Below are 14,075 nucleotides of genomic sequence, written 5' to 3' on the forward strand. Positions count from 1 at the left end.
TCAGCTCTTAAGGAAAATGTTTCTTGATGAAAGCTGTATTGTAAAGAACACAAGTAGAAGAGAAAGCAGTTCAGGTATCAATATTAGACCCTTTAGATGTGACCAGGGAACTCCTCTTTACAGTCTCTTCCAAAACTGAATTTGTACTCACATCTTAAAAATATTGTTGTGTAAGGGTTTTATCCATTCAGCTTATTGAATCAATATTAAATGAGCATTGGTGAGTCTAGTGAAGATCAACTCAGAACATGTTCCTTCTCCTCAAAAGAAGTGGCTCTTTCAAATTATAACACCAACAAAAAGGTGAAAGTACAATTTAATGGAGCTTTGTGTGCTTTTTCAAGACAATACAGTAGACGGTCACATTGATGTTCTCCAATCACACTTAATGATACTTACACTGTTGAATGTTTTGTGTTCATAATGACTCTGAGCTTAGTCATGTAGCTTTTCCTGGTGAAATGGATGCTGCAAGAGGGCTTGATAAATGCTTAGACATGGACTTCGTGCCCTTGAAATGTCACCTCATGGAACACTGACACCACTCTGAAAAAGCCAATTGTTCATAGGACAAGTCATTGGAGAAAGATCAAAGAATTCAACTGTTTTCCATATGCAAGATTCCAGACACATGTTCTCATTCTACTTGTTTTAATCAGCCTCAGACATTCTTGTCATCAGTGTATTCTATTGACATTATAAGGCAGATACAATCTCTACTGTTCACTTAGATTCTGACCTACAAAATTGTGAAGGAATAAAATTTTTCTTCTTTCCCGCTACTAAATTTTAGGGTAGTTTGTTATGTGCTGATAGAAATCTGTAAGAGAAGTTGATGCCAGAAATGAGGTGCTGGTAAAACAAAAACATAAAATATGTGATTTCAATCTTAGAACCGAGAAGCAAGGAATGATGTCACACCTGACCTCCCTACCCTTATGGAATATGGTGAGTTATTTCTAGAATTCTGTGCTGAAAATTCTGACTAGAGAATCACAGGCCTGTGACTGTCATTTGAAGTCACTGCTTTTGGGGATTGTTGGTTATAGATAGTAGGTAACCAAAATAGCAAGGAATGCTGCAGATGGATGTCAGGCTGAAAATCTCAGAGGCAACATACGTACGATCAAGTATCAGCAATTTCAATGTAAATGACATGGTAAGGGATGTGTCCTGTTACCTCAGGCTGCCGGCCAGCAAGAGAGAGAGCATTAGTTTTTCCCTTTTTATTAAAAAAAAGAGAGAAATTAGTCTCTTGTCTTACACTAGGACAACTGAGAAAATGAGATACAATTTCATGACTTTAAGGTATTGAACTTTTTATACATATACTGTATCACCCACCAAATCCTTTTATACATTACACTGTACAAACCATTCACATTCTTACATGATAATGACAACTTTTATATTTAAGTCTAAACAGGGATACTTAAGTGTGTTACATAAGTGTGCCTTTAACCACAGGTGCAAAGATGTAAAGAGAGATTAAGCAAGAGAGAGAATATTCCTGCTGCTGAAAGGACCTGCTCTACATGAGGCACTGAATATTACATTTGGAAATTCTAAACTACATCCAACCCTGTCTTCGTTTTATAATATGAGATACTATATAACAAATTAAATAGGAATTATTGAATATTCAATTGAGTTTTAGACAGTTTTCTATGATTCTATAATTTTCTGTCTTGAAAAAATAATTTAATATTATAATTTTAATATACTTCTCTTAATATATTACTGGTAGCCTACATATATAAATTTTAAATGATATAATTGCAAGAAAGGGGAAGATAAATGCTAAATATTTTTCATTTAATATGAATTTGAATTGCTCATATGTAAAAAGATTAAGCAATAATTCACACCTAGGTTATATCATATATCCATTATTTATATTCAGTGAAATAAGTGTTTATTTCTTTGCTTATAATGATAATGTAACTTAATGGTTAAAAACAAGGACACTAAACTCAAACTCTGAGGTGCAAAAGCTGACTCTATCCATTTTTAGCTGAATGCCTGTGTTTCTAACATTACAATATTAAAATGAATATATTAATAGTAACTTTCTCCAAGTTACTGCTATGAAAATTGGATAAGGTGATACAGACAATTTTATCAAAGTAGTTGGTGAAAAAACATGACATACATTAAATATACATGAACTATTCTTATTGTTAGCAGTAGGACTTCTAAATTCTCTTCCATTTAGATAAATTCTCCATGAAATCTTTTTAGTATGGAAATTGCAATGATTTCTTGAAAAGGAAAAAAAAAACCTAACATTTATTGACCACCATGCAATTTTCTAAAAGCTTTACTTTTGGCAACAATGTAGTGATTGATTTAATCATTACAACCCCTATGTGGCAGACACTATTATTATCCTCACTTCAGGGATTCAAAGACAGAGCTTCAAATGAAGTAAATAATCTACTCAAGGTACACCCTTAGTAACTGGCACTGTCAGGGTTCAAGGCAGGTATCTGAGCTCAAGAGCTTGCAGTCTTCATTATTATATAACGTGACCTTTCCGTGTTGTATTACTTTCAATTTACTTTCTGTCAAGCGCATCCCATTAACATTAGTGCCCCCCAAAGTCTATGCATTCAACATCTTTATCTCTGCTAAGAATACAAGAAGTAAGCAACAGCATGAAAGAAGCAGAAATGTTCAGAATGGTGGGAGAGTTAGGAATAAGACTCACAGACACCCCTGCCGTGAGCATCTCTGCTGACTCAGGGACTCAGAGTTCTGAAGCAGAGAAGGCAGACACTGAGAAGTCTCTGCCCATGTATAGATTGCAGTCATGCCAAAGGAGTCTCACAATAAAGTGATGGTCACATGAAAGAATTAGTAAAGTTAAGTGAGTAATCAGAAATGTATAAACAAAGGTTATGGTGTGGAGGGGCCAGGAGCATGGTATTTTAGGCTGTGCCAAGGGAAGTCTTACTGAGTAAGCACCATTTGCATAAAAACGGAGTGACTGAAAGAGATGTATCACAGGCAGGGAGATCAGCAAGAGCTGTGGTCTGCAACTAGAGGGCCAGTGGTCCACACAAAGCCCAAGAATGAACAAACACACACTTAGCACAGAGAGCAGGGCAGGGGAGAGTAAGGAGCTAATAGGGCTCCAGAAAACACGGGACCCAGGTCACGGAGGAAGGTGTGCACCAGAGGGAGCTGTGAGGCATTAATCCTGTTTGAGCATTGAACAGCTTTAATGGGGAAGTGGTTCAATTGCATGTGAATAATTTCTTTCACTAGCCACAGAGATCACCATACAAGCCTCTCTTTAGCATAGTTGCACTCCAGTGTAAATAAATCATTCCTGTTTCATTGGGTTGGGGAAGAAAGCCTCTCACTGAAAAACCCATATTTCCACCAGCATGACACAGAACACACTTTTGCAGAATATAGGACTATCCATTGCTATTCATACAAAATGCCACTAAACCTTGAACTACTTCCTTTTTGTTATTGTTTAAAAATACACCTCATGCATGATTAAGCCTTCTTGGTTTTAAAATGCAACAGGAACTGTATAGTAAATTGTAGGAATTACTATTAGACATTTTTATGAGAAGACTATAAATATTCTATACCATTTATAGTGGGATTTTTTTTAGATCTGGTCCTTATAGTTTAATTAGTAACAGATTGAAGCAATTAAAATAAAAATAATAATCATATACTCTTGAGAGCGTCACTATATTCACATGGCTAAGCATACGTTACTTTCGTTGTTTCTGCTAGGCACGCAAGTGGGAATTAGTAGAAGGCAAAATTAAGAACTGTCTTCTGGGCAATTGGAATCTTTTCAAAGCTACTAAATAAATGAAATGTTTCAGAAGCAAATATGAGTTGCTTTCAGTTAATTTTCCCATGAAAGTTTTACCTGAGGAAGTAAGAGGGACCCAGCGATGTTTCCTTTCAATGTTAAGATCCCCAGGGTCAGAAGACTAGATGAAAACATTTTTAGCTCTTTCCTCATTTACTCATTAAATCAGTGAATTTGACCTTGGGTTATAAAGTTGTGAAAAGGATAACACACTTCTTAACTCCCACCTGAATTTTTCACTTTTGCGTTGTAGATGTTGGCAGGCTAGCTGAACGTGGTGGCTCAGGTCTGTGAGTGCAGCACTCCGAGAGGCTAAGGAAGGAGGATCGCAAGACTGAGCCCAACCAGGGCAATTTAATTGCTTAGAAAGACCTTTTCACACTAAAAACAAACAAAGAAATAGATAAACACAAAAGCAAATAAAAAAGAACTGGAGATGTAGCTTAGTGTAAAGGCTGTAGGTTTAATCCCCTGTACCACACACACACAAAAAAAAAAAAAAAATAGATAAGGAGGAGGAAGAGGGGCAGGTAAGCTATCAAGGAGATCAAGGAGGCACGGAGGTGCAGCGGAGAAGCCACAAATGGGACACATAATTAGAAAAACTTCCATTATAGTCTCAGCTACACCACTCACTACAATAGCTTTTCCACTTGCTATTGCAAAATATATCACCAGTATTTAGGGGCTTAAGACATTGTATTTTCTTCATTCTCAGTTCTGAGAGTCACTTGGGCTCTTTTAGAATTGTTCAAAAAGTTGCTTAGAAGGTGGCTGGATAGAGTCATTTCAAATGTTTATTCTCACGTAAGAGGAAACTTGTGAATTTAACTTTCTAAATCTGGTAAACTTCACGTAATAGGATTGTTTATAGTGCCATTCGTTTCCCTGAAAATGACATGATTTTTCCTTATGGATGAATAATATTCCATGAAGTGTATATACCACATTGTCTATAGCCATTCATCTTTTTTTTTTTATTAGTATGTGTTCACAGTACATATTGGTGACATCCATTGTGGGGAACTGGTACATTCTAATTCTTTTTTTCATCCGCTACCTCTCTCCTCCCTCCTTGCTCCCTCCAATTCTTCATCCTCTTCCTATTCTCTAAAGCTCCACTCATCCTTTGACAGGCACCTAGGCTGTTTCCATAGCTTCATTATTGTGAATTGTGCTGAAATAAGCAGGGGTATGCATACATTACTGTAGGATATAGTCCTTAATTCTTTCAGTAATGTGCTCAAGAGTGATATAGCTGGGTCAAATGGTATTTTTTTTTTAACCTCAAAATGTATCAAATGTTTGGTTTTTTGAGAAAACTCCATACTGATTACCATAATAACTGCACTAGTTTACATTCCCACCAGCAATATAGAAGAGTTCCCCCGCCATATACTTGCTAGTATTTGTTGTGTTTTGTTTTTTGTATTGTTACAAATAGCCATTTTGACTGATGTGACATGTAACCTCAGTGTCACAATAATTTGCACTTTTCTGATGACTCGAGAATATGTTTACATATACCTTTTAGCCGTTTGAACTTCTTTTGAGAGGTATCTATTGAGATCATTTGATCGTGCTTTTATTGGATTCATTCTTTTACAGGAAAGTAAAAATACATAAATTAATAAATAAATGAAGAAAATAAAGGAGAGAGGACAGGAAATCAGAAGACAGACTTTTGGAGATGGAGAAATGAGTAAGTGGAGGTGGGAGAAAAAAGAGCAAAGAAAGGGAAGGTAAGCTAAATTCATGTACTAACTCCCCAAGCAAACCTATCATCATCCAATATTAACTTGCACAAACAAAATATAATAAAAATGCATTTTCCAACATCGTTTTATAGATTCATACTAGCTCTTGGCCATACCACCATGGCTCTTGGCCATGGACTTCCTCAAAGCATAGTGACTGAGTTCCAAAGTCAATCATCAAGCACACACGGTATTACATTTTATAAACTATTATTTCAAGTCATATAGCATCGAAACCACCATAGCCATGGGCCTTTACGTACACAAACAAGGAAACATAGGCTCTTTCAACTCTTAATGGGAACAGTGTCACCTTGTAAGTAAAGCATGTTGGATGGGATATCTTGCTACCATTATCTTGGAAAATACTGTACAAACTACCTTACCAACTATGCTACTTCACCAACTTTCTGAATCCCCATCTACAAAATGGAAATATTAACTCTTTGACTAACAATTCTCACACTGTGATTATAGAGTCTAATGATAATTGATAACAGAGAAATTCATAAAAATCCAATGTAAATGAAAATTTTTATTAGAATGTGCACATTCTCTTTCTTATGAGACCAAAGAGACACTTCCATTGAAGTCTTAGATTCCATCTACTTGTTTAAACTTATAATTTTCTAGGTTAGCGTCACCTGGTTAGGTCTGAGTGGTTTCCAAACTTGAAGTGAATAATTTAACCTTCTTTTGTAGCAAGTTTGCTCACTGTTCTTGCAGAGGTAGCATTTTCATGATGTGTCAGTAAGAGATATGGGGAAAATTTATTAGACAGAGATTTAGGACACACTCAAGAGTGAGATGTGGGTGCTCAGAAATGCATTACAGTTTAGAACAGGAAACTTTATGCTTCTTTTGACAAGATGGGAAGCCTGGGACAGATGGCCCACCCAAGAAGGATACTAGCCCATTCTGCAGGTATGGGTGGGATTTTGTTTTGTTTTTGTTCTTGAAAAGGTAATTTAAACATTCTTTGGGTTTGCTCAAACCACTTCTTTATCTTAGGTTCAGCCTCCTACTTCTTACTTTCTCAATTAGGTCAATTTATGGACTTTTAGTATTCCTGAGGAAAATTAGAAATTGATGAATCTGGTAGAGAAGGGGCCTAAGCCAAGGGATGGAGATCGCCTTGGGTAACTTCAGCTGGCTCTGAAAGAAGTCGTTGTCTTCTTAAGAGTACAACTTTTAGTTATGATTCCCGTGTTTCCTTTCTACCTATTTTTTATTCCTATGTTACCTCACTGAGCAATTAATTATTTACACAGAGTATAAATGGAATTAACTCAACGTTAAACCAAAAGGAATCAAGCCTTACTAAGATGATTCCAAAAATTTTTAACATGTATAGATTTGCAAATGAATCACCATGAGAATGAAAAATGCTTTATGAATAGATAATGACTCAGTACCATGGCAACGTGAAAATGTGTGGAACTTTCATTTTAACTTTTCCAATGAAATGCTTGGTGCTTTTGCATATAACTTCTATGCTTCACATATCTTCATCAGTAAAATTAAAAGATACTATTTTTTCACAAATATTATGTTAAATAATATTATTAGTATAATATCAATATAAGTAGTAAATATAAACTGGTTAGATGATAGGCCTGATCAGCCACATAGAACGTATAGTGAATTTCAAAGAGTAAGCTGGTCTTAATGTTCCCCTTGTTTTAAACAAGTTTTTGACAAGTTTAGACAAGTTTTTTCTGGACAAAACGTCCCTCCTTTCCTGAGACATTTTAGTTTGCAACACTTAGAGTTGTAAATGTTTCCTCTGCTCTTTGGAGATGTAAACATAGAAGCCAGGAATTCCTAAGCACTCTCCTTTACTACAGTATCACCTTTCCTGAGATTTCAGTCTTCTACTGCATGAGGTACCAGCCTGATTTGGACAGAAACACTGTGAACTGATGTTCTTTAGAAAATAATCAGCATATACAAGACTTCTAAGTCATGGTTACAAGTAATCATGATATACTAGAAACTAGTCCTAAACTATAGATAGGTTACATAAAACTGATGCTAGGCAGTTAGTTAATAGGGGCTGGACTTGAATAGCTGCATCTGTCTGCTGCTGGTAATAAATTTAAACTTAACCAGAGCAGTAGGTTATCCTCTAATCAAGGCTGAGAATAAGCTAGAAATTAGAGGATGCAAAAAAAAAAAAAAAATCACATAACTAAACAAATCCAGAAGACTAATGTGGAAGTTAATTAAAAAAAAAACTTCAGAAATAACTATACCTAAGCAAATGTCACAGTCATATTGTGTTTTTGTGTGTATGAGAATCAAACTCTGGACCTCATGCTTGCCAGGCAGGTGCAATTCCACTGAGCTACATTCCCGGCCCTCAAAGTCATATTGAAGGGAAGAGCATATATCCAGATTATACTGATCAGAGATACTAGCTACAGAATGTAGCTCATTATTACAGTAGCATAGGATAAAGTCAAAGGCTTAAATTGATGCACACTATAGAATGGAACCAGGTGGAAGGAATGCAATCCACAGAGCTCAATGATTGATAGACTTTAGATGATGCAGAGTAAAACTCGTGAGTTCTCAGGTTTTGGATTCTGTCCTGGGAAAATCATAAATAATGTAGTTATTCACTCAAAATGAAGAAAAAAATCAAGCAGATTTGGGTAAAAGATAACACAATTTAGAGTAAGATAAGTTTTCAAATCTATTTAGGTGGAAATTCAAAATTTAGAGAAATTAGGAAGATGAAAAATACATCCTTCCACGAGTTGAAATGTTTAAATCTGTTGATTATGAAATTCTAGTGGCAACTCACACAAGAAGTTATAAGACAGCCATGAGTTGCAAATGGATGAGTCATTGGTTCATCTGTTGAGTCAATGATAGAGCAAAAAGAAAAAACTCAAACTTTGAAACAGGGAGAAGGACTTGTCTCTAAGAAGGGTTTCTTGTACTATGGGAAATTTTCCAAGATAATAATAAGTCACAGATCTTTGAGGGCTGGAGGGCAATGACAAGCAGTTCCCCTCTTGACTAAGACAGTAAAGGAGTAAGTCTTCAGCTAGTACCCTATTTACCGCCAAAAGCTGTGCTCAATAGAGTCAAACTTTAATTTAGCCTCAATCGGAAAACAAATACAGTAATCAAGGGGAGATCATCCGCTCATCTGTCTGATACTCGGAAGCAACAGCAGGTAGTGTACAGACTTTGAGTCAAGGAGTCAATGAGTGATATTTTTGATTCACTGAAATAGAGTATAAATTCAGACTCAAGTGTTGGTAGTGTTTCCCATTCTCCTCAAAGCTGAATGCAGTTGGCAGTGGAGCATCAGCTAACTCTCTAAGCCACAAAAAGAGGTTTGCAGCAATCAATAGAAAATTTAGTTTCCATACTTGAAGAGGTAGTGAGAGTTGACATATGGCATAGTAAGAGGAGTGATCATGAAACAGATGGCATGTGCTTTGCTTTTGTTAAATTTATTAAGCAATAGTTGTGCTCAATTCAGATTTTTTTTCACATAATACATAAATTTCTAAAATACTTTAAACCTAAAAATTATTCCAGGAAAATTACCAAATATTAAGCTATTTATAAAATTTTGTCTGTTTTTTATCACTAGACCCATTCTAGAATTCTAAGTAAAGATGTTTTATCCCCTTGCTGTAATTGAAAACAATCTAAATTTCAAAACTGAAAACTTTGCATAGGCTGTTAGATACTCAAGTATTTTGTTTGGGATGATACAACACTTACTGGTTGGATAGATGGATAGATAGATAGATAGATAGATAGATAGATAGATAGATAGATAGACAGATACACAGATACATAGATACATAGATAATAGATAGATTTTTGGAAACCCAATTTTCGTAGTATCTCAAGTAGATGGATAACAGTTCTTCACAGTCATTTTGGTTTGTAGTTATCTAATGATTTTCACTCATGCATATGTTTTGAAGCAGAGCAAAATACAAAGTGTATGTAGTAGAAAACTGCCAAGGATGATGTTTAGAATTCAGGCTTTCAAGACAATAAAACTTGTTTCAAATTCAGTCCTGCCACTTATTGGTATTTAATCTTGCTCAAGTCATGACTGCTAAAGCCTCAGGTTTTTCATTTTAAAAATTAATATAGTACTATTATCAATAACACTCAATTTATTTGGGAAAATATATAATATATATAATTTTAAAGCGTACATTATTTTTAATAAATAGCCACTGGACTATGAATATATTTATATATTTTACTAGAAACTGGTAGGGAAAAGGGAAAGAATGCATATTAAAGAATCAGAAAATGTGAAAAAAAATGATTTCCTTTTCCTAAAGAATGCAGTCTAATTTAAAACACAGGACTATGGACTGAATCATATGCAGAGAAATCTGTGCTCAATCATGAAACTCTGTTCATGTCACTCCTGTGAGAAATACATGTTCCACTTTTCTTATATGTTTTCATAACTCACAGTTAGTTAAGTATCCCTTTCACTGTGCTTTATTAAAGGTACTTCATAAATTCCAAGAAGAGAAATGTATTCAGGAACATAATATTGAAGTGACACCTGCCATTAAAGAATCAGTGTTAGATTGACAAGCATTCCCTTCAAGGTTAGTAGTGTGCTATTGGAGACATCAGAAATGCAGTAATCCCAGAAGCCACCAGAAAGGCTAATAGAACATGTATTCGGCAAAGAGATTCACTCCAGAAAAAGTCGTCACTTGGTTTTCCATTATTTTTCCACTTATTGCAGCTTAATAACAAAAAAATAATGCCACTACTTGCATATTATCATAGAAAATTTCATTTTAAGTGTATAATAATTTGAACTTATCTAGATACAAAGTATTAAAGAAGCTTGAATAGCAATGTGTCAGTACTAAATGTGATGAAATTGACTGAGGATGGAAGGGTGTAAAGTATGACCAGTCAGCAAATGTTAGAAGCAGAAAGAGTGACTACATCTTCATTTCCAGAATTGTTGGTTTCTAACATTAGCTGTAGTGAATATAATAAAAAGCTGCTAAAGGAACTGTGGTATGATGTTGGTCATAATCATTGGGCACAGAACAGACTAAGACAGTGTAATGGACTGAACTGTACCCATCCCAAAACGCATATGCAGAACTCCTAATCTCTAGATTCATTAAAGAATGAAACAATAATTAGCAACAAGGTCTTTAAGGAGTAATTAAATTACTGTTAGGCCTTTACGATGGGCCCTTATTCAATGCAATTGATCTCCTTATAAGAGCAAATTTGGATATTGACATGTCTATCACAGAAGGACCATGTAAAGACAGACAGAGAAAATGGTCATCTTCAGCCAAGGAAAATAACCCTGTAAGAAATAAAACATGCCAACATCTTGATCTTGGATTTCTAGACTTCAGAGAAAAAGATATGAGAAAATAAACTTTTGCTGATTAAGCTACTTAATCTGTGATATTTTGTTACCGTATTTGTTATGGCTTGTATTTTGATGTCCCCTCAAAGCTGAATGCTCTCAATTACAAATTGTGTTGTTTGTAACTCTGTATTGTCTGTACTGTGCTCGTGATATGTTGTAAAATGTTGTACGTCTGTTAATGTTTCTCCCCTTTTATCTTTAAAAAAAAAAAAAAAAAGCTGAATGCACTCAAAGGTTGGGATTTCCAAAGGTGGCTGGGTCATGGATGTGTGTCTTGTGGATTATGGGTGTGTGATAAATGGATCCATGTACTGATTGGTTTACCATGGTTGTGGGTGAACTATCAAGAGGGAAGCCCCAACCTGAGTATGGATGGCCCCAACCCATAGCTGTACAGCCTGGATGAAATATAAGAGGAAAAGAAAAAGGTAGGTTTGCTGCTTTGTGACTCCTGCCTATCTCGCCGAGGACTGTTTCTCTTCTGCCATGCCCCTCTGCCTCCCTTCCCTGCCTCAGAGCCAGCTAACTATGGAATGAAACCTCTACAGATTATGAGTACAAACAAATATTTTTCTTCCTTTAACTTGTGAGTGAAAGATATTTTGTCTCAGCAATGACAAAGTAACTAAGACACCATCCCTTAAAAACTAAGAGAAGAGAGGTTGGTAGTGTTTCCCATTCTTCCAAGGTCATCTGGCTTCATCTTCCACTCTCCTGAGAAGTTTAACTTGATCTTATACTCAAGTAGTTAGATCTTCCAAAGGAGGCTTGTAGCATGAACATGTTCCCAGATATTTGTAGGTTTCTTATATAAAATTATCTGCATTATATTGGAAATGATCACTAGTTATTCCTGTTTCTTGGAAATCTTTCCGTAATAATCCTCATTTGTCTTGAGATAAGGTACAGGCATTTGAAGAGCTGAGTGTTGACACAATAAACTATGGGGGATCACCCACAGGTTGACCTTCTCAGATCAATGAAATGATCAACACATAGGTTGACTTTCTCAGACGCAATAAAATTCCTCATGCACTGAAAGTGTTCAATTTTGTATTTCAGCAAAAATGTTCACAGACTGACATCCAAGAACATTAGTAAATAACCATAACTTATAGAAATATGTGATTACACATTATTACAGATAGCAAATTGGGTGTGTGAGACCACTCTCCCTCCAGCCACCTGAATTTGGGCCACACACCAGAGTCAGTACTCCTTTCCTTGTCTGGGAAGAGAAGCAGATATTAGAATAACAAAGACCACACATATGTTATATCCCATGGCTTAATCTTCAGTAGCATTTTCTCCCACATAAATGCTTTGGTTCATACAAATGGGTTGCATTCCTTTATGTGATTAAATCAGAGAGGATTAGCTGGGTGTGGTGGCCCACACCTATAATCTCAGCACTCAAGAGGATTGCTATTAGATGGAGGCTGCCTTGGGCTACGCAGTTAGATCAAGACCAGCCTGGAATAGTGAGACCTGTCTCAAAACAAAACAAGACAAGACAAGACAAGGCAAGACAAGAACAAGCCCAACAAAACAAAACAAAACAAAACAAAGCAAAACAAAAAGAGAATGAACTCTGAGAAAGTCATGCTTACCAAGATGCTCCTGAGATGACTCACCACCCTGTCAATCATGTCTGTCAGTTTTATCCAGAGAGATCCATGACAGATACCCAGTTCAGGTGCACATCTTTTAAAATCTGAAAGCCCGACTTATCTTCATACTTCCCGTTACCCTGCTGTCCTACCACCACTGTTTCCATTAGTGTTACCTTTTTGCTTCTGTTGTCATGAATCTGAGCACATCTTCTTGTTATCTTCAAAAAATGTAAATTCTTTTTCTTTTGTCATTGGTTGTACACTTGCAATTCCTTGCTCATCATACACAAGGACCTGGAATCTATTTCTTGGATGTCTTATAGAGGGTGTCAATATCACGATACTTTTTTTGTCTTTTAAAATAAAGATTGTCTTGGGGCTGGGGATTTAGCTCAGCGGCACAGCGCCTGCCTGGTAAGCAAAGGTCGTGAGTTCGATTCCCAGTACTGGAAAAAAAAAAAACAAAACAAAACAAAAAGCAAAAAACAAAATTGTCTTAATAGGAGGTTGAAACAAGGAGTGTTGAGAGTGCCGAGACTATGGGTGTGTGATTACTGGATCCATGTACTGATGGGTTTAGCACGGTTGTGGGTGAACTATATGAAGTATACATTTTAAAATATATTTTTCTTCCTTCTAGGAGGAAGTCAGCAAGTATCCCTGGGCTCTATGCCAACAGAAAAGATAATGACAGAGAGTGCTGTTGGAGTTTACAGAGAAAGAGTTCTTTTGGAAAAGCAAAGAGATTATTAAATGGAAGATAGAATTCTAAATTCACAGACAATGGGCATCTAAACTTTGCTCCATGCTGGATCTGGGGGAAATGTAGCAATCTTTTCAGAAAAGTTGTACATGCCTTGACAGAGAGAGAGAGAGAGAGAGAGAGAGAGAGAGAGAGAGAGAGAGAGAGAGAGAAATTGATTCAACTTCTGGAACACAAGGATTCTCTTTTGGTTTATGTGACTACACGTTTCAGAAGTTATTTAGTCAGAAATTGAAAGAGTGCCCCAGGAGATTCTGTTTTTTCTCTCTCTCCCTCTCTCTCTCTCTCTCTTTGTCTTTCTCACTCTTCTCTACTCACTATGAGTACTATTATCAAGCAGGATCTTTCCTCTCTGTTTAAAAGAGCTCTAGCAGTTACAAAGTACACATGTTATAAGTTTCACGTCTTAAAAGAGAAAGATTTCCTTATCCAGGTACCTCTTTGCCACCTAAGTTGCATGGGCCTGAGTGTCATGTGTTTAGGAGCCAAACACTGTAGCCAGAGGATCGTGATATATTGACTGAATGCAAGCAATAAGTATATTTCTGGATCTTGAAGGTAAAAGTCACTTTTATCCAAACCATGTAAAATGAGAGCAAAAGAAGTGACCTGTTTCAAGAAAAGAAAATGGTTTGTAAAGAGGAAATAAGCTGGCCCTAAATGCAAAGATTTCTATATCCCACAGGTAATA

General features: G+C 36.1%; 1 long non-coding RNA gene across 1 annotated transcript; it reads left to right on the top strand.

Annotated features, from left to right (window-relative positions):
* Nucleotides 1-1,067: 1,067 nt before the first annotated feature.
* LOC106149771 lies at nucleotides 1,068-13,375 on the top strand. Its single transcript, XR_001236141.1, has 3 exons — nucleotides 1,068-1,159; nucleotides 5,453-5,586; nucleotides 13,262-13,375. It is a non-coding gene; the product is annotated as an uncharacterized LOC106149771 (long non-coding RNA).
* Nucleotides 13,376-14,075: the final 700 nt, after the last annotated feature.

Source organism: Chinchilla lanigera, unplaced genomic scaffold (assembly GCF_000276665.1).
Source record: "Chinchilla lanigera isolate Chin_1 unplaced genomic scaffold, ChiLan1.0 scaffold00004, whole genome shotgun sequence".
Classification (NCBI taxonomy): Eukaryota; Metazoa; Chordata; class Mammalia; order Rodentia; family Chinchillidae; genus Chinchilla; species Chinchilla lanigera.